Genomic DNA, 23,451 nt, shown 5'->3' on the forward strand with positions numbered 1-23,451 from the left:
ATGTTTACTTCATCCTACTCTGCACTTTGTATTAGTAGTCAAAAATATCAATAATTCTGAAAAGTATGCATAGGAAAAAAGAAATTTAAATGTTATGTTTAACATACATACCCATGGTAAGTGCAGTCATTACTATATACAAGTATTTGTATTTATATATATATATATACACACATATATATATATCACTTTATATATAGTCATTATCTTATAAATTAAGCAAAGGAGGCTTAAAAAGTTATATATTCTGAACTCAAATGTAAAACAAACTAACTAAAAGAACCTCCTGAAATTATATCTACTCAGATTTCAAAAGTTAGTAAATTTCACTACTTTGACATATGGTTGCTTTTTAATGTTTTTATTATCGCTTTATTGGTACAAGGACATGGAAAAAATACCATTCTGTGCTTTGTTTCCATTAAATAACAAAATAGAAGTCCTGAAAGGTATGAAATATAAAACAAGTAGAGAATCAAATATATCACTCCTCTGCTCCACTAGACCCTATTAAAATTTGATTTTATTGCCTGTTTAAAGCATTGAGTTTTCTTTTGCTCTGTTGTAAATTTGTTCTGCTGCTGTGGTCAAAGTCACTAGTTAAATTTAAGATTATCCCACTCCAGTAAGGGCTCTAATTACAACTTTGAGTATGTTAAATAAATACCAATTACATATTAAGGGCCAAATGCTGGTCTTGAATTTAAACAAAGAATTTACACTTCAATTAAACCTGAACATCTAAGATATTTATTATAAAAAGCCTTTGATGCTGAGGTATATATACACACACACATGATGATATAGCTGTCTAGGGACTAAAAATATTTAGTTAAGTATGATTTGAACTGGGCATTAGGTGTCACCAAAAGTCTTCCATGACAATCTTTCTATTTTACATTGAACTCTCAGTACTAAAAATGAAAGACGAATGGGAGATGTACTTATAAAAAAAACTAAATATCATAAGTGTAGAAACTTCTGATTTGAGAATGCTTATACCTTTTCTTCAGGTCTTAAGAGTCCTTTAAAAAGAATAAGAGATGATTCCCACAAACAGAAGGATAGAAAGGGTTCAGCAAACGAAGATGACCCCCTTGTTGGGAATCTTAGCAAACCATCTTGAGTGTCAAGGACAATGGTAACAACAAATACCTTAAAACTCTACCGAATAAGGTTTAAATATCTTCCCATTGGTAATAGTCTTCTAGTAGGCTATTATGTAACAAGACACATCCTTGATTTTCACTTTAAAAAGTTTCAGACAGAATGTGAGACTGTTTATTCTCACAAAACAGAACTTTAAAAAGAAAATGAGACCTACGAGAGGTAAAAAACATACATTCATACAAAAAGTTGTACCCTAATGCTCATAGCAGTAATATTCAATAGTCCAAAGTGAGGGGAAAAAAACAAGTATCCATCAACTGATGAATAGATAAGCCACAGTATGGTATACCCCTAAAGTGGCACATTATTTGGACATAAAAAGAATTGAAGTGCTGATACATACACAGATGAACCTTGAATACATTATGCTATGTGAAAGAAGCGAGCCGCAAAAGACCACGTATTTGATTAATATGAAAGTTGAGAAAAGGGAAATCTATACAAACAAAATAGATTAGTGGTTACTTAGTGCTAGGTGCTAGAGAGTAAGGAATGAGAACTATAGTAAATGAGATTTCTTTTTAAAGATAAACATATTCTATAATTGGCTATAGTACAACTGTACATATCTTTAATTAGGGTAAAAATCATTTAAACATTTTTAAAAGGTGAATCGCATATTGTGTGAGTTCTGCCTCACTAAAGCTACTACACAATAAAAATAGAAATAGAAAAAGAGAAATTTACCTGGTATCAGGTTAATCCAAGTCTCATTTATAGGAATGTCCCTAGACATAGTATATGTGTGTGTATGTGTGTGTGTTTACTTTAGTAGTTGTTAACGCTTTCTAGAAATTTAATATTTTGAATTGTTTTAATATACTTTCCATTTTTAGTCCTCTATTTTTAGAAGAGAATCCATTGAGAAATGACTTTAGATGTCGAATTTTGTCAAAATGACCTAAAATGCTTTTCATACATAAATATTGTCAAGATGTGCTTCATTTTATGTAATAAATTATCAGAATCTAATGCTCTGATCAGTTACACTACACTATGCTATTTAAAGCTTAAAACCCCAACAGGGATTTTTTTTAATTTAGTATAATTTTAAACATTACCAAAATAGCTCTTGTACAGCTCTCCTGCTGTGTCTTAGATTGTTGCCAAGGCTTTTTGTAATATGTTATCACTAGAGTAACATCTTTCTATAAATATTGCATCCCTGATTCTAAAGTCACCCAAAATAGCAATGTGGTATAATGGATACTGAGAGAAGAAATATAAAGAAAGAAACTGAATTAATTTTATTTATTTTTTAATCATTAAAACTTCCATATCATCCAAGCCTTCCCACTTATGTACATACCTTCCAAATGTGGAACTCTCCTTTGGGTTTGAGGATATTTGTTTTCAAGGTGAAAATATTTTTTCTTAGAAAATTAAGCTCAGTTGGAAATCTGATTTGTCATTTGAAAAAAAAAAAAGTCATTGAACATTGTTGAGCAATTGGTAAAATCCTACTAACCAAGTATCAATTGCTTGCAGATTTCTCACTTCAATGACCCATTCCACAAAGCAATTTTTTCACTGTACAAATTTTAAAGACCTAAACCTAGTATGCTTTGGATATAGAATGGAAATTACATAGTTTGCTTTTCTTTTCTTTTCTTTTTTTCCTTTGAGACTTTAATCCTTTGTGTATTTTGAGGAGAACTTAGTCCATGTGTGACTAATTGTCCAGACTTTATTCATCAAATTATATTTTAAAAAGAGCTACTTGAGGCTCTCAGTCAAAAAGCCTCCAAATAGACTTTGGAAATTGTGTTTTAATAAGCTATTAAGATATTGTTCTTGAAAAAGAGAAGGTCATTTTTCTGAGCCCAAAGTAACAAAAGATTCAAGCTCAACTTGAAATATTAAACGCAAAATGCTCAATAATCCCTACATTTACTACAGCTAATTTGAGCTTACATTCCAATAGTCTGCCTCTTTGGAACATCCCTAATTGCATGCTAACTGCTAAATTCTGCATGACGAGAAAAAAGTGTTTTGTGGTGACTACAGAATGATTTTAATCCCTGGATAATAACCAACTAATGGTGTCAGCTTGATTAGGCATCTCCATAGGCCAAAAATACTTTTCTTAAAATCCCAAGGAGCCCTTAACATTTCATTTTTGTAGACTCTAATAACAAAATGGCAAGGTAACCCTAAAAAGTGCATCCAAAAATTATGAGATCATTCATTCATAAAATTAGGTTGAATACTAGAAGCAACTTTTGAAAAAAAATTAACATATAATGTATTAATTGTTTCAGAGGTGCAGGTGTGTGAATCATCAGTTGCACACGATTCACAGCACTCGCCATAGCACATACTCTCCCCAGTGTCCAACACCCAGCCACCTCTCCCTGCCCCTTCTCCAGCAACTGGAGGCAACTGTTCATTTGAAACCCATCACCATCATCCTTCTGTACTTCATGAAGTAACACTATACAAGAATAGCAATTTTTAATGAAGACATAGTAGGCAAGAGAAAAATCAGGGGAGAGAAGGGAAAGAGTTAAAGATAAGTTTGAAATTTAAAAAAAAAAAGATATGTATAAAAATAATCCAGCACTGCAAGTTGGAGATATGTACACATGACAAAATAGGAGAATTTATAATAACTTACCCATAAATAGTAAGGAAGGATGTTTCCTGGTTATAGATGTAAAAGGCTCTAATCTAGCTCATAAAAGCAGCAAACCCAGTTTTCTATATTTGCTCATATCATACTCCTACTTTCTTGCTCAAATGATAATTTCACATACAAATTTAAGCATCTTAAATCCCATGACACTGAAGTATTTTGTTTTTCTTTGCTTTTGGGCCCTTGTTGTTTTACAAGTCCTCTTCTACAATTAGGAGTACTAACTTAAGCTAACTGGAACTGTCATCTCAATGTTCCTTAGTTCCTCGGCATTTCTGTACTCCATGGGACCACACTGTCAATGCCCCCTCGGCCACCCCACTGTATGTGTGAAAAGGAATATGAATCGATGTCTCCAGGTTTAACTTTATTCCAGTAGCTACCTTCGGCTTCCACTTCTGGAACTTTAAAGTGCCTGTCCAAAATACTGGGGAAAGAATAATGCTATTGAAATTTTATCTGTTTCCTTATATCTTTGTGAAGAGTGACACCTCAGAAAAATACTTTTTTCCCCAAGTTTTTGCTTAAACTCTAGTTACTTAACATACAGTAATGATTTCAGTTGAAGAATTTGGTGATTAGTTATTTCCATACAACACACAGTACTCATCACAATCTCCCTCCTTAATACCCATCATCTATGTAACCCATGCCCCCATGCACCACCCCTCTGGTAACCATCAGTTCATTTTCTATAGTTAAGATTCTATTTCTTGGTTTGCCTCTCTTCCTCCCTCCCCTCCATTCATTTGTTTTGTTTCTTTTTTAAAGATTATTTATTTATTTGAGAGAAAGAGAGTACACAAGTAGGTGGAGGGACAGAGGGAAAAGCAGATTCCCTACTGAGCAGGGAGCCCTATATGGCTTGATCCAAGGACCCTGGGATCATGCTGAGCATGATGTTAAGCAGAGGCTTAACTAACTGAGAAACCCAGGTGTCTCTCATTGTTTTGTTTCTTAAATCCCACGTATGAGTGAAACCGTATGGTATTTGTCTTTGTTTACATGAAGATCCAAACACACACATACCACTTCTTTTTTATCCATTCATCGGTTGATGGGCATTTGGGCTTTGTTCATAATTTTGCTATTGTGATAATGTTCAAGATGCATGTATCCCTTTGGATCAGTTTTTTTTTTTTTTAATCGTTTGGGTAAGTACCTAGTACTGCAATTACTGGATCATAGGGTAGTTCCATTTTTAACTTTCTGAGAAACTTCTAAACTGCTTCCAGAGTGGCTGCACCAATATCCATTCCACCAGTAGTGTAAAGTGTTCCCCTTTCTCTGCATCCTCGCCAACATCTGTTGTTTCCCGTGTTGCTAATTTTAGTCATTCTAACAGGTGTGAGATGATACCTCATTGTACTTTTGATTTGCATTTCCCTATGAGGAGTGATGTTGAGCATCTTTTCATGTGTCTGAAGCCATCTGGACGTCTTCTTTGGAAAAATGTCTGTTCATGTCATTCCTGAACTGGATTATTTGGTTTTGGGGTGTTGAGTTTAAAACATTTTGGATACGAACCCTTTATCAGGTCATTTGCAAATATCTTCTCCCATTCTAAAGGTTACCTTTTAGTTTGTTGATTGTTTCCTTCACTGTGCAGAACTTCTTAATCTTCATGAAGTTCCGGCAGTTTATTTTTCCTTTGCTTCCCTTGCCTCTGGAGACATATCTAGTAAGTTGCTGTGGCTAATCTCAAAGAGGTTAGTTCCTGTGTTCTCTAGGATTTTGATAGTTTCCCTGTCTCACATCTAGGTCTTTCGTCCATTTTTAATTTATTTTGTGTATGGTGTAAGAAAGTAGTCCAGGTTCATTCTTTTGCATGCTGCTATCCAGTTTTCCCAACCCTAACTATTGAAGAGACTGTCTTTTTTTCCTTTGACTATTCTTACCTGCTTTGTCAAAGATTAATTGATTGAATAGTGAATAGATATCTGTTTTTGTGCCAATGCAATAGTGTCTTAATCACTATAGCTTTGTAATGTAACTTGAAGTCTGGAATTGTGATGCCTCCAGCTTTGCTTTTCTTTTTCAAGGTTATTGTGGATATTTGGGGTCTTCGTGGTTTCATACAAATTTTAGGATTGTTTGTAGTAGGTCTGTGAAAAACGCTCATGTATTCTGATAGGAATTGCTTTAAATGTATATATTGCTTTGGGTAATATAGACATTTTAGCAATACTTGTTCTTCTAATCCATGAGCATGGAACGTCTTTCCATTTCTTTGTGTCATCTTCAATTTCTTTCATCAGCATTCTTCAGAGTACAGATAATTTGCCTCTTTGGATGGGTGTGTTCCTAGGTATCTTGTGGTTTTAGGTGCAGTTTTAAATAGGATCAATTTTTAAATTTCTTTTTCTGCTGCTTCATAATTGCTGTATAGAAATGCAACAGATTTCTATACAATGATTTTGTATGCTGCAACTTTACTGAATTTGTGTATCATGTCCAGCAGTTTTTGGGTGGAGTCTTTTGGGTTTTTCTATATAAAGTATCATGTCATCTGCAAATGGCAAAAAATTGATTCCTTCCTTGATGTTTTAGATGTCTTTTATTTCTTTTTGTTGTCTGATTGGTGAGACTAGGAGTTCTAGTATTATGTTAAATAACAGTGGTGAGAGTGGACATGCCTGTTATGTTCCTAACCATAGGAAAAAAGCTCTCAGTTTTCCGCATTGAGGATGAATTTAGCTGTGGGACGATCTTAGCTGTAGGCTATAAAGATATGGCCTTTATTATGTTGAGGTATGTTCCCTCTAACCCTACTTTATTGAGGGTTTTTATCAAGAATGGATGCTGTATTTTGTCAAGAGCTTTTTCTCCATCTATTAATAGAATCATATGGTTCTTATCCTCTTATTAATGTACTATATCATGTTGATTGATTTGCAAATACTGAACCACCCCTGCACCCAGGAATAAATATGACTTATTCATAGTGAATGACTCTTTTAACATACTGTTGAATTCAATTTGTGACTCTTATGGAAAATTTTTACATCTGTGTTCATCAGCGTTATTGGCCTATGGTGGAGTCTTTGTTTGGTTTTGTTATCAGGGTAATGTTGGTTTCATGGAATGAACTTGGAAGTTTTCCTTTCACTTCTATTTTCTGGAATTGTTTGAGAAGAACAGATAATTACCTTTTTTTTTTTTTTTTAAATGTTTGATAGAATTTCTCTGTGAAGCCTATATGGCCTTGGACTTAGGTTTGTTGGGACATTTTTGATTACTGATTCAATATCTCTGCTGGTTATTGGTGTGTTCAAGTTTTCTGTTTCTTCCTATTTCAGCTTTAGTAATTTATATGTCTCTAGAAATTTTCCATTTCTTCTGGGATGTCCAATTTGTTGGCATATAGTTGTTTGTTTGTTTTTATAATATTCTCTTTAATTGTATTTTTGTACAAATACATTTTGTCATTTCTCCTCTCTCTTTTATGATTTATTTGCATCCTTGTTTTTTCTTATTGATACATCTGGCTGGGGGGGGTTAGTTTTATTAATTTTTTCAAAGAACCAACTTCTTGTTTCATTGTTCTGTACCATTGTTTTTTTTTGTTTGTTTGGTTTGTTGGTTGGTCGTTGTTTTCACTACATCATTTTTTGTGCTCTAATCTTTGTTATTTCCCTTCTTCTGATTTTTGGCTTCATTTTTTGTTCTTTTTCCAACTCCTTTTAAGTGTAAGTTTAAGTTGTTTGAAATTTTTCTTGCTTCTTGAGGGAGGCCCATACTGTGATATATTTCTTACTTAGCACCACTTTTGCCTCATCCCCAAGGTTTTGGGCCATCATGTCTTGATTTTCATGTTTTTTTTTTATTATTTTTTGATTTCCTGGTGGACCCATTCATTCTTCAGTAGTATATTATTTAATCTGCATGAAAGATTTAATCTGCAGAAATTTAATCTGTTTAATCTGCAGAAAGACCATTTGTGGTCTTTCTGAATTTTTTCTTGTGGTTGATTTCAAGTTTCATAGTGTTGTGGTCAGAAAATATGTACCGTATGACCTCAATCTTTTTGTACTTGTTGAGGCCTGCTTTGTGACCTAGTATGTGATCTGTACTAGAGAATGTCCCTTGAATGGAGAAAGTGCACTTGAAAAGAATGTATATTCTGCTACTTTAGGTTGACAGGCTCTGAATACCTCTGTTAAGTCCATCTGGCCCATGTGTCATTCAAAGCTATTATTTCCTTATTGACTTTCTGCTTAAGTGATCTATCCATTGATGTAAGTGGGGTATTAAAGTACCCTATTATTATTGGATTATTCTCAATGAGTTTCTTTATGTTTGTTATTAATTATTTTGGGAAGTTGGGTGCTCCTGTGCTGAGGCATAATCATTTCAAATTGTTAGATCTTCTTGTTGGGTAGACACCTATATTGATATAGTGTCCTTCTTCTCTTGTTAAAGTCCTTCATTTAGAATCTAATTTGTCTGAAATAAGTACTGCTACTTCAACTTTGTTTTGACATTCATTTGTATGATAAGTATTTCTCCATCCTCTTATTTTTAATCTGCTGGTGTCCTTAGGTCTAAAATGAGTCTCTGGTAGGCAGCATTATGGATGGGTCTTGTTTTTTAGTCCATTCTCACACTCTGTATGTTTTGATTAGGGCATTTAGTTTGTTTACATTCAAAGTAATTATTGATAGATTATGTATTTAGTGTCATTTTGTTGTTTTGTCATGCTAGAGATTTTCTCTGTTCCTTTGTTGTCTGTGTCATTTTTGGTCTTTCCTCTCATAGAGTCCCCTTTAATACTTCTAGGACTGGTTTAGTGGTCATGAGCTCATTTAGTTTTTGCTTGTCTGGGAAACTCTTTATCTCTCCTTCTTTTCTGAATGATAGCCTTCCTGGATAAAGTATTCTTGGGTGCAGATTTTTCCCATTCAGCATGCTAAATATATCAGACCACTCTGGCTTCCAAAGTTTCTGCTGAAAAATATTCTGTGAGCCTTATGGCTTTTCCCTTGTAAGTTATTGACTTTTGTCTTGCTGCTTATAAAATTTGTTTTGTCATTATATTTTGCCAAATTAAATACAATATGTCTTGTTGTTAGCTTTATTTTGTTGATTTTTAGTGGGAGTTCTCTGTGCCTCCTGGGTTTGGGTATCTGTTTCCTTTCCCAGATTAAGGAAGTTTTCAGCTATTTTTTCCTCAAATAAATCCTCTACCCTCTTTTCTCTCTCTTTCCTTCCTCTGGGGATCCTATGTATGAACGTTACCACGTTTGATGGAGTCACCGAATTCCCTAAGTCTATTCTTGTTTTTGCTAGTTCTTCTTTCTCTTTTGTGAGGTTCATTATTTTCTCTTTTATATCACTTACTCCCTCCTCTGCTTCTTCCATCCTTGTGTTTATTGTAGTCTATTTTGAATCTCAGTGATTGTATTTTTTATTTCTAACTGATTTATCTCTGGAGTAAGGCTTTCACTGAATTTTTCCATTCTTTTCTCAAGCCCAGAAAATACCCTTATGATTATTGCTTTAAATTCTCCATCATGCATATTACTTATATCTCTTTTGATTAGATCTCCATTTGTGACATTATCTTGTTTCATTTGGGATGAATTTGTCCATTTTGGCACTTTGTCTAAATCTCTGTCATCTTCTCTGCATTAGAAAAGCTTGTTGTTTTTCCTGTTTCTCAAAGTAATGGATTTATGAAGAAGAGGTAAAATAGTGTCCAGTGTCTGGTGCTTCAAGGGAATGTCTCTGGTATGTGCTGCATATGCTCTGTTGCTATGTTTTGGCTGCTATGTCACTCAGATCAGTCATCTGCAGAGGCTCTCTTTGCCTGTAGTGGACACTGTTGGGAACTTGTCCAGAGTGTGGTGAGTTTAAACTAGGTATGCTCTGGACTGCTTTTTAAAGAGACATGATGCTATTTCCACTAGAACTAAAGACTTCTAGAACTCTGGTCTGTGGATGTGGTATATACAGGTGTTTCTGCTGGTTTTCTATAGTAAGGGTCTACCATGGTCTTCTTTAGACACACCTGTCTGAGAAAAGCAGTAGCAGCAGAATGCAGGGGACAGGACATGGTGTAAACAGTTAGGCATCCAGTGTTGGTGCTTTGCTATTTACTAAATTTGGTTTATGCTGAAGGGTGGGTGAGGGAATGGCTCCATTCAGATACTTTGTCCCTGGCTCTGTGCTTGCTGGTCTCAGAGAAGTACTCCCAGAAGAGTGAATAATCACCCCACTCTGTGTCAAGGTGTTTTTCAGATTGCTGTTTTCATGTTGTGTGTCGCTGGGTTGCTTGTCCTTCTTTAGCAATGCAATGTACTTTGGGCTCTACCCTATCCAGGCCTGTTAACTTTTAAAACTCCAAACTTTAGGGACATGCTGTCATGAGTGGCCTGTGCTGGTCTTCTAGGAGAGGGTCTCATCATGTTGGGATGGTACAGGTTTGATTTGACCAAGAAGAGCACTCATGCCAGAGCATAAGTGTGTGGGATTTGGATCCAAGAAGACTAGGCAGCCAGTGTCCAGGTTAGCTGCCCTCAGCAGGTGTCTCTGTGCCTATACTGAGAGGCTGGGGAGGGAAATGGTACCCACCAGCTCTTTCATTCCTGGAAAGGCATCACTGTGAATGCCAACCCCCACAGATGTGCTCCAGGAAGAGAGAACAGGCTTCCCCCTTGTGCTTTAGGCAATCCTCAGATCATGCCATCTGCCCTGGGATTGCTTGTGTCTTCCCTCCAGGAGTAGGGCAGCACAATCAGGGCTCTATCCCAGCCAAGCCCACCAACCTCTAAAACTCCAGTCTTTGAGCCCTGCTGGTTGCCAAAACTCAAAAATTCAGCCCCTCTCATTTTTCCAGCCAATGACTTTGGGAACTGCTTCCTGTGTGCCTTCCCCTATGTGTTCCTCTCTCTGTCACTTTTCTCCACAACCAGGGCTCCCTCCCCTCCAAGGTACCCATAATCCATTTCTCTCCCAAACCATGTCTCCCCACTTCCTACCTTCCTCATTGTGGCCTCTTCTCTCACTCTAGTTGTGGGGTTTGTCCTGTCAATCCTTAGAGTGACTAATTGGGTATTCAGAATGATTTGATAGTTATCTAGTTGTACTAAAGGGACAAAACAAGCCAAGAGTCCTCCTACCACTGCCATCTTATCTCCTCTACCAGAGAAATATTTTGTACCTAAGGTAATTTTAACTCCCAGAGTTATTATTTATATATTTGAATGTGCTTGAAACTGCAAAATATGAGCTAAAGAAATTTAAGACACACTTTGGATGTGACCGTTCTTGTCTCCAAAATATATATAATAGTGTATTAGTCCACATTCTCCAAAAAACTGAGTTTGAGACAATAGGCACAGGCTAACATTTTATTGGGAAGGTGTAATCTCAGGAACACAAAGAGGAGAGGGGCAATGAGCTAAAGCAAAAACAGAGTGAACCATTATGAAGCTTAGCATAGTTCCTATAGAAAACATTGTTGGTTGCTCCATCTTATTGATGTCTGTGGTGAGGTGGTATGTAAGAGCTGTGTCTCAGAACATTCTGTTACAGAAGGAAGATGGGAGTATTTATTTCAGGCACATTCTCATTACCGTTCTTTTGTTGGTTGAAGTCATAACAGGACTATAAAGTCCCCTACACTTTTCCACTGTTACTTGGCCCCTTTGGCATATGGATGTAACATCTCCCGAGAGAAGCAGTGCCATCTTCTCTGCTGTGTATCATAAAAGTGCAGGTGGCAGTAAGACAGTAACACGGCTAGCCTACCGAAGCCTGCAATTTGATACAACAGGAAAGTATTAAGGCTAGAGACAAGACCCTATGAGTTCATGATCTAGATATCAGCAACTGCTGCAGCAGGCAGAATCTTATAGTGTATGATCTCCTTCATGAAGACAGTGATGCCTCTCAATGAATTTCTCTAACAGTGATCAATACCTCCTCTCTGTTGACTGCAAGAAGGTAGCTTATCCTAGGTAACATTGCTATAAGGCCATATGTAGAATTATCATGAAAATATACAATAAAAAATTAACAGTATACTGAGGGAAGGAATAAAATACAAGGAAAGATATGTATAGACATTATTGGGGAAAAAAAACCTCTAAGTAGGAAAAAATAATTCCACTGACCATCATACATAATTACAACTTGCTCACACACTGCCCTCCCATCTGATCCAGTATTCCTAATCCTCTCCCAGTTTCTCTTTTTGCCATCGTATGACTACTTTCTATTGTGTTAGAAGATTTACTTAGTATCATTTTATGGTTTATTGCCTGCCTACCTCACTATACTATAAACACTACCAGGACAAGGAATTTCATCTGTTGTATTCCCTGAATAATCCAAGAAACTACAAAGTCCCTTTAACATAGCAAAATTCAATAAATATATATTAGTAAGTTAAGGTGAAAAAAGAAGCAAAATGTGTATTAAAATTGGACATTTTCTGATAAAAACAGAAGAAAGTCCTATATAGAATGTTGAAAAAAAGTGGGGATACATTTGCTCATATGGCTGAAAAATCCAAAGTAGGCCTAGCTTCATGTTAGCTTAGGGAGGACTTGAAAACCTATCTCCAGTCTCTTATTGCATCAGTGTCTTGATTCTCCTTCTCTGTTTTTCATTGTTAGGAACTGCAGTGGCCTTCACAACTTCCCAGATACCATTCCACTATGAAAAAGAAAACACTTCCTTCATGATGCTCAAAAGACCCAGGGTTTGCTATGATTGGGGATTGATCTAGTTTCTTGAGGCCAGGATAGGGTAATGTTTCATCTGGCAGAGTCTTTGGCCACACATGCCCCACAAGCCGGGGGGGGAGAGAGAAGGAAGCATCATCAGAAATGCATGGGCTGTGTGGTGCATTAGAGACTTGTGTAGGTCAAATATTTTAAAGAAAATCATGAATAAAACATAACAGTATAGGAAAGGCTTCCCTCATTTAAAAAAAACCCTGCAAATTATTTCAGAGATTGAGTGGAAATACTATGGAGAAGGGAAGCCTCAATGAGCCCAACCACCCCTAACCTGGAAATCTCACATTTGATCTTTGGTGTCATCTCACATACGTGTCTATAAAAGCATTAGGCATGTATTATCAAAATGCAAAAGGAATTGTAGAAGAACATAAATCTAGCAATTTTAAGAAAAAATAATAATATAAAAATAAAATGCTGTTTAGCCCAACATTCTGCTTGAGTATAAAAATAAGAAATTTTGTAGAGTTGTTTGCATTCCAAAGTATAAATATATACTCCCAAATATGCTGACATATCTATTGCCATCAGGCTCTAAAGCATTCAGATAATTTGTTAATCTGCTATTTATAAAAAGAAATCTTAACTTAAAAGATGGATGTTAAGGTCAATAAAAATGTATAAATAATATAGGAGATAAACTTTCTGCAGGTTTACATTTAGTCCATTTAAAATTTACCTTTTCCTAATAAAGACTTTAAACCATTTGGAACAAAGCAGAAATAAACTAATATGGAGAGAATTAATTTCCTGACATGATTCCCCATTCCTTTTGAGGTTTTGCCCCTTCTGAACATTCATAAGTGTGTGTGTCTGCACATTTGGAATTTCACCTTATGGTATTCTATTTTAAGGCTACATAACCAGGAACAGACTGCATCTAAATATAGAGAAGAGCTCTATTATATTATCTTTAGTTTAGCTTTAAAACTATCAATCAAATGAAAATTATGAATTGATTTATTTATTTAAAGTAATATATGTCAACTAAAGAGTTTTTCCTATATAATTATCATATCATAATCAGTTAAATGAGTATTAATTATTTTGGCATTATCTCCCACAGTGAATAGTTAAATGTAAGTCTCTATTAAAATATATCACCCTTGTTAAAGAATGATTTCCCTGTATATCTCAGTCACAGCACATTAGTACTGGAATGGACCCACAGATAATTTAATTAGAAATTACTCATTTGACATGTAGATAAGCTCTGCTCCCCTCTAACTTTAGCTAGAAGCCAAATCTCAAAATCCAATGCTATTTCCAATAAACCATACTTCTTTCTCTTCTTATATTCCATCTCTAAGGAGTATTTCATCTTTTTAATTTGGTTTGCAGTTTAAAAACAAAATTATCTACTTGATTGATAGGTAATCATATATAGCTCAGAATATGTTTAGGCCTTTCCAGAGGAGGTATCTATAACATCAGAACTTCACTTACTCTAAAATCTCAATTATTTCTAGGAGTCCCTGGGGTATCACATAAAGGTCATTGAGTGTTCACATATCCACAAGGTGTGAGTATCCCACTGTGAAGACCACTGAGTTATATTACTACAACCCCAACACACGTGCACACACACACACACACACACACACAGCATTCTTTCCCACCCTGCCACACTCTTAGAAGACTTGGAATTTTTGCTTGAATAAAAATGGAAAACTCTTTTTATTGTGTCTATATCAGTATTGCTTAAAGTTGAAGCATGCAGCACATTATTTCTTGGACAAATGTACTTGAGAACTGAATTTTTTAAGTCCTTTTTGTGCTGAAAAATAACAGACATAAAAAAAGGTACATATATTAGAAGTGTTTATTTCAGCAAATTTTCACCAAGTGAACGCATCTGAAAACCAAAACCTACCTTAAGAAATAGAATATTATCAGCAGTCTAAAAAGATTCCTCCTACCCTCTCCCAATTGTTACCACCCCCAGAAGTGGTTATCAATATCTTCAATTTTAACACCATTTATTAACTTGCCTTTTCTTGTTACTTTACATAAATAGATTTATATCCTGGGCACTCTTTTGTTGTTGGCTTTTTCCACAAAATGTTATCTTTGTGAAACTTATTTGCTATATAGTATTTCATCATAAACATATGCCATAGTGTATTCATTTGACTGTTGATAAACATGTGAATTTTTTTCCGCTTTTGACTATAGTAAATAATGCTCTTCTGTTGGTTATATGGCTAGGATCAGAATTACTGGGTCATGGGGCTTGTGTGTGCTTGGTTTTATAAACAGTATTAGTTTTCCAAGTGTATGCACCAAGTTAAACTTAAAAAAATTTTTTTTATTAACATGTATTATCTGTTTCGGGGGTACAGGTCTGTGATTCATCAGTCTTACACAATTCGTAGAATTCACCTTAACACATACCCTCCCCAGTGTCCATCACCCAATCACCTATCCTTCCTAATCCCCTCTCCTTCAGCAACCCTCAGTTTGTTTCCTGAGATTAAGAGTCTCTTATAATTTGTCTCCCTCTCTGGTTTCATCTTGATTCATTTTTCCCTCCCTTCCCCTATGATCCTCTGTCTTGTTTCTCCAATTCCTTATATCAGCAAGATCTTATGATAAATGTCTCACTTAGTATAATACCCTCTAGTTCCATCCACATCATTGCAAATGGCAAGATTTCACCTTTTTAATGGCTGCATAGTATTCCCGTGTGTGTGTGTGTGTGTGTGTGTGTGTGTGTGTGTGCGCGTGGTGTGTGTGTGTACCACCTCTTCTTTATCCATTCATCTGTTGATGGACATCTAGGCTCTTTCCATAGTTTGCTATTGTGGACACTCCTGCTATAAACATTAGGGTGCACATGCCCCTTAAGATCACTACATTTGTATCTTAGGGATTAATACCCAGTAGTGCAATTGCTAGGCAAGAGGGTAGCTCTGTTTTAAACTTTTTGAGGAACCTCCATACACTGTTTTCCAGAGTAGCTGCACCAGCTTGCATTCCCACCTGCAATGTAGGAGGGTTGTCCTTTCTCCATGTCCTCCCATTTTAAACTTAATTTAGCAATATATGAATGTCTTGTATATCAATAATATTTTTAATTTAAGTATAATTGACATTTATTTGATGTTACATTACTTTCAGGTGTACAAGGGAGTAATTCAGCAAATCTATTTGGTCTTCTATGCTCTTTACAAGGGTAACTATCACTTATGACCATATAATGCTATTACAATATCACTGACAATATTTCCTATGCTGTAACTTTTATCCCCATGACTTACTCATTCCATGACTGGAAGACTTTCTCTCCTTTACCCTTTGGCCACCCCTATACCACCCTCCCCTCTGACAACCATAAGTTTGTTCTGTGTATCTATGGCTCTGTTTCTACTTTTTTATTTGTTTATTCATTTGCTTTGTTTCCATATATAAGTGAAAATATGTAGCTTTGATCTTCCTCTATATGACTTATTTCACTTAGCATAATACCCTCTAGGTCAATCTGTTTTGTCACAACTGGTAGTATCTCATTTTTTATAGCTGAGTAACACTCCATTGTACATGTATTCCATGTCCTCATCTATTCATCCAAGATGGACATCTGAGTCGCTTCTACATCTTAGCTATTGTAAATCATATTGAAAATAAACATAAAATTGCATATACCTTTTCAAATTAGTGTTTTCATTTTCTTTAGGAAAACACCCAGTACTGAAATTACTGGATTATGTGGTGCTTCTATTTTTAACTTTTTTGAGGAAACTTCATGCTGTTTTCCATAGTGGCTGCACCAATTTACATTCTAACTGTGCACTGACAAGAATGGCATAATATATCATTGTGTGTGTGTGTGTGTGTGTGTGTGTGTAATTCCAGTGTTATATTAGTTTCAGGGGTATAGTATAATGATTCAATAGTTCTATACATTTCTCAGTGCTCATCATGATAAGTGTACTCTTAATCCCCATCAACTATTTCACCCATCCCCCTACCCACATCCCCTCTGGTAACCATCAGTTTGTTCTCTATAGTAAAAGTTTGTTTTTTGGTTTGTCTCTTTTCAATCTTGTTTGTTTTGTTTCTTAAATTCCACATATTTGTGAAATCACATCTGATCCAAAGTGTCACTTAAAGCCACACTTTCCTTATTGATTTTCTGTTTGGATTATCTATTCATTGATGTAAGTGGGGTGTTAAATTCCTGTCTGTTGTTGTTTTACTACTAATTACTTCTTTTCTGTTTAACTGTTCTATATATTTAGATGCTCCTACATCGGGTGCATATATATTTACAATTTTGCATCTCTTTGTTGGATTGTTCCCTTTATGATTATGTACTGTCCTTCTTTGTCTCTTGTTATAGTCCTTTTTAAAACTCTATTTTTTCAGATGTAAGTATTGCTACTTCACCTTTCTTTCTGTTTCCATTTACATGATAAATGGTTTTCTATAACTTCACTTTAAAATTGCATGTCTCTTTAGGTCTGAATTGAGTCTTCTGTAGGCAGCATATAGATGGGCCTAGCTCTTTTATCTATTCCATCACCTTATGTCTTTTGATTGGAGCATTTAGTCCACGTACATTTAAAGTAATTACTGATAGGTATGTACTTACTGCTATTTTATTTGTTTTATTTATTTATATATTTGTTTGTTTTGCGTTTGTTGTGGTGGGTTTTTTTGGGTCTGTTTATTTATTTATTTATTTATTTATTTTTGGTAGTTCTTCTCTGTTCCTTTCTTCTCTTATTCTCTTACAAGGTTTGTTGACTTTCTTTAGTGATATACTTTGATTCTCTTCTCCTTTTTTTTCTTTGCATATCTAATTCTGGTTTTTAATTTTCAGTTACATTAGATTTGTCTATAATATCTTAGGCATATCACAGTCTTTATTAAGTTGATGGTTGCTTAAGTTTGAATCCATTCTTGACTCTTCTCCCTTCTTGACCTTTGTGTTTTATGTATATAGTGTCATACTTTACATCCTTTTATTTTGTGAATCCCCTGACTGATTTTTTTTAAACAGTTGCATAGATCTTTTTTTAAAATTTAACATATAATGTATTATTTGTTTAAGGGGTACAGGTTGGCTGGTTTTTTAAGGTAAACTACTTGACTGCTTTTACACTTCCTACTTTTCTTACTCCTACCTATAGTCTTTACTTTCTTCTCAAGGAATCCCCTTTAACATTTCTTATAAGACTGGTTTAGTGGTCATGAATTCCTTTAACTTTTATCTTTCTGGAAAATTCTTTATCTGCTGTTGTATTCTTAGTGATTTTCTGCTGGGTAGAATATTCTTGGCTGGAGGTTCTTTTCTTTCAGCACTTTTACTATATCATACCACTCCTTTCTGGCCTACAAATGTTCTGCTGAAAAATCAGCTGATCACCTTGTGCTGTGTCCCTTGCATGTAACTGTTTACTTCTCTCTTGCTGCTTTTAAAGTCTTTATCACTACTTTTTGCCATCTTAATTTCTATGTATCTTAGCATGGACCTCTCTAGGTTGATTTTGGTGGTGGCTTTCTATGCCTCCTGAATCTAAATGTTTGTTTCCTCTGACATATTCTGGAATTTTTCAGCTATTACTTCTTCAATACATTTTCTGCCTCCTTTTCTCTCTCTTCTCCTTCTGAGATCCTCATGTTGCACATGTCACTATGCTGGCTGAGTCTCCTAAATCTACTTTCTCTTTCTCTTTCTTCAGCTTGATGGCTTTCCATTACTGTGTCCTCCAGGTCTTTTACTGTGTCCACAGGTTCTTCTGCTTCCTTAGTTTATTATTTGTTCTATCTAGTGTATTTTTAATTTCAATTATTGAGTTCTTCACCACTGATTGTTTCCTATTTTATTCTTTCTATCCTTTTTTGAGGGTCTTGCTGTGGTATTCCACTCTCTTCCCAAGTTCAGTATGTAGCTTTATGGTCACTGCTTTAAGTTCTCTATCAGACATATTGATTATCTCCATTTTATTTAGGTCTGCTGCTGCTGTGTTTTTGTCTTGTTCTTTTATTTGGGACATATTCCTTCGTCTCCTCATTTTGTCTAATTCTCTGTGCTTCTATATGTTAGGAAAGTCAGCTACATCTCCTGCTTTTGAAAGTAGTGGTCTTAGGAAGAATAGGTCCCATAGTGCCCTGTAGTGCAGTGTACCCCATTCACCAGAACCTGGCACTCAAAGATGTCTCCTGTTTGTGTTGCACACACCCTGATTTTGTGGTTGAGCCACTCTTGCCTCAGTCCAGTTGTCTGCAATGACCCCCTATCTGTTGGGGGCAGAATTTGGTCCCTGTGCTGTTAGTGGGTCATTTTGGGGCCACTTTGGATTTGACTTGAGTCAGACCAGGTGTTCACCAGATTTACAGTAACACTAAACTTCAGAACACATCCCCTGTGTTGTCCTTTGAGAAGATCTTGTTGGTGGGCCTGCATTCAGACAAGATGTCTTCCCCCAGCCCACTAGTGGGGCCATAATCACACTGGTGTGTGTGGTTATCTTCACTCTCCCAGATGGAGGATTTACCTCAGAGTGTGCTGACCCCCATTGTGGCTGCTTGCGCAGTTCCAGGCTTTGGCTCAAACCTGGCCATGGGAATATTGGAGGGGGCAAGTCTGCAGGACAATGCAGAGACTGGGGACATAGTGTCAGCAAGGTTGGATCTGGCCTTCACTGGAGGGGACCTGCAGCCACCTGGAACTGAGGCAGGCTGGATTTGAGGGGACAGATCTGTAGAAGCATGCAGGTGTTTGTACCTGGTATTATCAAGGTTTTCTCAGGTCTGTTGTGGGAGGGGACCTGAAACTAAGGCTTGGCTACAATGTGTATGTCCTGAGAACACAGGAGCTAGATGTGCTATTAACAGGTCTGGTATCCAGTGTTGGTGGATTGCTGGTTCCACAGGTGTCTCTGTGTCTAGATTGGGGGATGGGAGAGAGAAATGGTGCTGCCTGGTCCTCCATTCCTGGAGAAATGTCCTAATAATTACTGCTCCTCCTGTACCTTCTCTGAGATTAATAAAAAAAAAATCTCCCTCCTTTCTGCCCCCAGTGTTTTTCAAACTATTCCTTCTATGTTGTATTTCTACAGGGCTGTTTATTAAGCTGTTTCTTTAAGGAGCCTAAGCTGCCAATTTTTAAAGTTCCAGGTATTAAGCTCTACTAATTGTAAGAACTTGTGAAATTCAGCCCCACTTATTTTCAAAGCCAAATATTATGGGGGAGTCATCTTCCTGTGTAGGTTCCCTGTGCCTGGGGTGTCTGTGTGAGGGTCTGTTCCTCCCCCACACCCCACTAAGCCATCTAAAGCTAAAGTGGTATGGACCTGGTATGTTCCAAAATGCTTTGCATCTGTGTCAACTTGGTTGGACAGCTGGAGCTATAGTAAGCACTGAACAGGGGTGTCCCAGTATGTACCACACTGGGGCTATCTTGGTGGAATGGCTGGGGCTGGTGTAAGCTTTTCCTTCTTCTTAATTTTGTCTTTACATTTTATTTCTTTTTAACTTCAAGAAGAAAACCTTCTAATATTTGCGTTGGGATTGTATTGAAGTAATGGATCAACTTAGAAATTACTGACATCTTTTCAATATTGAGCTAGCATCTCATGAAAAGGAGATATTCTAATATTTATTTGTATAATCTTTCTTTTCTTTCAATGTATTTTATAAAGTTCTTGTGAACCTTTTAAATTTTATTGGGGGTATTTACTATTTTTTATTATAAATGTTATTTTAAAATTTTACTTTCTACCTGTAGGTGAATGTAAATATAAAATTGATTTGTATTAATCTGTTAAATTTAGTTTTAATAGATTTTGTATAGGTTTTTTTTTAAGACTTTCCACTTCTAGTCACATTCTCCTGTGAATAATGATGACTGTATTTATTTTTCCCCTCCATCATACTTTGTCATTATTTTTCTTTCCTGGAACTAACAATGGCCACCAGTACATTGCTGAATAGTACTGGCAGAAGAAAGGCATCCTCATTTGGGGGAAAGAGATACTTTTGAAAGTTCACTGTTAGGTATGATATTTTCTATAGGATTTTTGCAGAATTGTTTTTTCAGACTAAAAGTATTTCCTTTTATGTCTAGCTTGCTAAGAATTCTTACCATGAATAGGAGCTGAACTTTACCAATTTTCTCTTCATACTTACCATATGATTTTTCTCCTTTGTTCTGTAAATGTTTTGAGTTACCTTGTTATTTTCATATGTTAAACCAACCTTATATTCCTCTAATAGTCCTAATCTGTTGTGTATTAACCTTTTCATGTATTCCTGGATTCAAATTATTATTTCAAAAGAGGGCATCATGAGAGAAATTGTCAAATACTGCACTTTTTTTTTTTTAAATAGCAAACAAGTTTAACACTGAATGTATATCTTTATAACTTTTCTTGATCCCGTAAACAGCATTATCAGTCAATTGGTTTGCTTCCATGGTAAGATGCTGTCTTAAAAGAACATAAAAGAAAGAACACCAAAGTTATTCCTGCACACATAGCAAGGTTATAAAAAGGATAACTCTGGGACACCTGGGTGGCTCAGTCCAGTAAGCATCTTCCTTTGGCTCAGGTCATGATCTCCAGGGCTTGGGATCCTGCCCTGTGTCAGGCTCCCAGCTCACGGGAGATTGTATCTCCCTCTCCCTCTGCCTCTGCCCCTGTTTGTGCTCTCTCTGTCTTTGTCTCAAATAAATAATTTGTTTTTAAAATAATAAAAAAGAAAAAAGAAAACTCCTATGAATTAAACATAGAAAAAGATATAGATCTATACCTATCTCTCTTGATAGGTAGATAGTTAGGTTGGTGAGATAGATATCTTACTAAGATTATAATTGTTTTAATTCTTGGACTCATTTACTGTCATCTGTAGTTCATGGAACTAAGTACATTAAAATACTGAAACTTAATACAGGGTAAGATTTTTGTAAGAATTTTTTTTCAAGAAATTAGGTATACATTTTTTTTTAAGATTTTATTTATTTATTTGACAGATAGGGATCACAAGTAGGCAGAGAGGCAGGCAGAGAGAGAGGAGGAATCAGGCTCCCCACAGAGCAGAGAGCCCCACGTGGGGCTCAATCGCAGGACACTGAGACCATGACCTGAGCCGAAGGCAGAGGCTTTAACCCACTGAGCCACCCAGGCACCCCAGTATACAAATTTTTAAAGCTAAATTATAATAGGAAGAGCTCCAAAAACAAACTAACGAACAAAAAGAAACCTTGTAGGAAAGGCTTATATACAATTTTTCACTAGAAATAGTTTAAAACATTCATGTGATTTTAAAAACAAAGGAACAAATGTCAAAGGCAAATTACACACTGGAATATTTCCAGGATTTGTGACAGAGCAAGGGTAAATATTACTCCTAAGGGATAAACAGCTTTACAAATACATTTTATAAATTAATCACATGAGTGGAAAAATGAGCAGCTGAAATCAGTAAGACACAAAATAAGAGCTAATAAATTTATGAAATATAAGAAATACAAGCCAAAAAAAAAGAAACACCATTTTTCAGCTATCAGTTTGACAAAATTATGTTTCATATTACTACTGACCGGTAGAAAATAGAAAGAAACATGTTCAAATTTCAAATTCTTCAAATTCTCTTGAAAGAGATATAAACTGAAAGAAAAATTTTTGGCCAGTTGTGGACATTTGAATGTAAAGCCTTAAAATGTTTATGCACTTACCTGTACCAAACAATTTTACTTAAAAACGAAATCTTGCCATTTGCGACAACATGGATGGAACTAGAGCGTATCATGCTTAGCGAAATAAGTCAAGCGGAGAAAGACAACTATCATATGATCTCCCTGATATGAGGAAGTGGTGATGCAACATGGGGGCTTAAGTGGGTAGGAGAAGAATCCATGAAACAAGATGGGATAGGGAGGAAGACAAACCATAATTGACTCTTAATCTCACGATACTTAAAATGATCAAAACAAAAAATCCTCATTGGAACATATAAAAGGTGATATGAAACCATTAACAATAACATAGCAGGAATATATACTTCCACCTATGTGTGCAACCTAAATAAATGATTAAATTAACAACAACAACAACAAAAATAGAATTGGGCCACTAAATACAGAGAAAAAACTGAGGGTTGCCAGAGTGCACACAAGTCGGGGACTGGGTAAAATGGGTAAGAAGTGTGTGAGATAGAGGCTCCCAGGTTCCAATCATGTAATAAGTAATGGGAATAAAAGGTACAGCATAAGGCATATAGTCAATGGTATCATAATAACATTGTATGGTAACAGATGGTAGCTATAGTTGAGGTGAACATAGCATAAGGAATTGAGTTGTGGAATCACTGTATTGTTTATATACCTGAAACTAATGTAACATTGTTTTTTAACTATACTTAAAAATGAGTAGCCATGCCAAATACCAAAAAGATATTAAGTAAAAAAATACAAAATACTGTTAAAAAAATAAGATGCTATTTTAGTTTTCTATTCCTGTGTAAGAAATACCAAAAATTTAGCACCTTAAAAACATCCATTTATTAGCTCATATATCTGTATATCAGAAGTCTGGTGTGGCAGGACTTGATTCTCTCTGTTCAAGGCTATCACAAGTTGGCTATCAAAGCGTTTGCTGGAGGCTCTAGGGAAATAGTTACTACCAAGCTCATTTTTTTTTTTTTTAAGCAGAATTCAGTTCTCTGTGGCAGTAGTACTTAAAGTCTCCTCTTTCCTACTGTCTGTCAGTTAAGGAGTGGTGTATGTTCTCAGTTCTCAGAAGGCATCCCCTCCACCATCTAGCCAGCAATGATATATCAAATCCTTCTTATGCTTTGAATTTCTGATTTCTCACTTCTGATTTCTCACTTCTAGATTTAGATCTAAAGGGTTCGAGTGCCTGGGTAGCTCATTTGGTTATGTATCTGCTTTTG

This window comes from Neovison vison, chromosome 4 (assembly GCF_020171115.1).
Source record: "Neovison vison isolate M4711 chromosome 4, ASM_NN_V1, whole genome shotgun sequence".
NCBI classification, from domain to species: domain Eukaryota; kingdom Metazoa; phylum Chordata; class Mammalia; order Carnivora; family Mustelidae; genus Neogale; species Neogale vison.